A 2531-nucleotide genomic window follows, 5' to 3' on the forward strand; every position below is an offset into this window, starting at 1 on the left:
ACAACATACACACACACACACACACACACACACACACACACACACACACACACACACACACACACACACACACACACCTAGAGACAGGTACACAACACGCTAACCACTACACACACACACCCAGAGACAGGTAAACAACCACAAACACACACACACACACACACACACACACACACACACACACACACACACACACACACACACACACACACACACAAAACCCCAGGGACAGGTGGGGCAGACTTTGTGTGCGTGTGTGCGTGTGCGTGTACATGGTGTCACTATACTTGTGAGGACCAAATGTCAGTACAGTAGAATATAGCAGAACGCTGTTTTCACTAGTTTTGTGCGACAGAGGTTTCTGCCAGACAGTGACGATATTTTAGTGATTATGTTGCGAGGAAAACGTTGAGTTAACAGACATTTTGGTTAGAACTGACTGCAAATAACTTTGTACTTCAAATTTAAAATGATACAAAATATTTTATCAAGTGTTCAAATAGATTCCAAATATTATCAAATGATCTCGCGGCACCCCTGGACTGCTGTCACGGCACCCCAGGGTGCCCCGTCACCCACTTTGAAAACCCCTGGTCTACTGTATATACGGTATGGAATGTGAAAAGTAGACGTGAGGAACTGCGATGCACACCAAAAACACCCGACAACAAAGCTGCAGCACGTTGGCATGAATGTCAATTTCTAGTGTGTGAAGCGAGTCTAACTCAGGCTTCACTGGCCCAAAAATGGTAAATGTGTCCTTAGTGATACCAACACGTGTGTGTGTTTCTGCATGCATGTGAAAATGTGTGTGTGTGTGTGTGTGTGTGTGTGTGTGTGCGTGCGTGCGTGCGTGCCTGCGTGCCTGCGTGCCTGCGTGCCCCCAGGCCCGAGGCCAGCAGGCGGCATCAGGCCAGGGTGCTGCGCTACGAGGACAGCCATCTGGGAGGCTTCAGGAGGATCTTCCCCCGGCAGGACGGAGGATCAGAGCGCTACGAGCAGTTCCTCCAACACTCCTCTCCTCTGCTGCAGCAGACTGTGGCCTCCAGAGCCAGGGAGCAATGTGCCAGGTATACTCCCTCTATACTGTCTTCTAGAGCCAGGGAGCAATGTGCCAGGTAGGATATACCTATAACCCAACAATGTGCCAGGTAGGATATTCCTATAACCCAACAGAGAACAATGTGCCAGGTATACACTCTCTATACTGTCTATAGAACCAGCAATGTGTCAGCTATACTCCCTCTATACTGTCTTCTAGAGCCAGAGAGCAATGTGCAAGGTAGGATATACAAACTACCCAACAATGTGCCAGGTAGGATATACAAACTACCCAACAATGTGCCAGGTATATCTCCTCTATAGTGTCTTCTATAGAGAACAATGTGTCAGGTATACAAACTATAACCCAACAATGAACAACTTGTGGTTGTAAATCACAGGTTTCAGGATAACTGGTGCATTATAACGCATGAAGCCTGTCTCTCTGTCTCTGTGTCTCTCTCTGTCTCTCTGTGTGTCTCTGTGTCTCTGTGTCTCTGTCTCTCTGTCTCTGTGTCTCTCTGTCTCTGTGTCTCTGTCTCTCTGTCTCTGTGTCTCTCTGTCTCTGTGTCTCTGTCTCTCTGTCTCTGTAGGGAGCAGTTGCAGGAGCTGTATGAGAGACAGAAGCAGAGGAGGAGCAGGATGCAGGGAGGAGGAGGGGGGGTTCAGGGGGAGTCAGCAGGAGACAGGAGGAATAGAACCTCCAAGTCCTCCCTGTGTCTCCACAACACTGTGAGTACAAACTACACCCTCACAACACTGTGAGTACAAACTACACCCTCACAACACTGTGAGTACAAACTACACCTCATCCTACACAACACTGTGAGTACAAACTACACCTCATCCTACACAACACTGTGAGTACAAACTACACCTCATCCACAACACTGTGAGTACAAACTACACCTCATCCTACACAACACTGTGAGTACAAACTACACCTCATCCACAACACTGTGAGTACAAACTACACCTCATCCTACACAACACTGTGAGTACAAACTACACCTCATCCACAACACTGTGAGTACAAACTACACCTCATCCTACACAACACTGTGAGTACAAACTACACCTCATCCTACACAACACTGTGAGTACAAACTACACCTCATCCACAACACTGTGAGTACAAACTACACCTCATCCACAACACTGTGAGTACAAACTACACCTCATCCTACACAACACTGTGAGTACAAACTACACCTCATCCACAACACTGTGAGTACAAACTACACCTCATCCACAACACTGTGAGTACAAACTACACCTCATCATCCATAACACTGTGAGTACAAACTACACCTCATCATCCATAACACTGTGAGTACAAACTACACCTCATCCACAACACTGTGAGTACAAACTACACCTCATCCACAACACTGTGAGTACAAACTACACCTCATCCACAACACTGTGAGTACAAACTACACCTCATCCACAACACTGTGAGTACAAACTACACCTCATCCACAACACTG

The sequence above is a fragment of the Nannobrachium achirus genome (assembly GCF_963921795.1).
Source record: "Nannobrachium achirus genome assembly, chromosome: 4".
Taxonomy (NCBI): Eukaryota; Metazoa; Chordata; class Actinopteri; order Myctophiformes; family Myctophidae; genus Nannobrachium; species Nannobrachium achirus.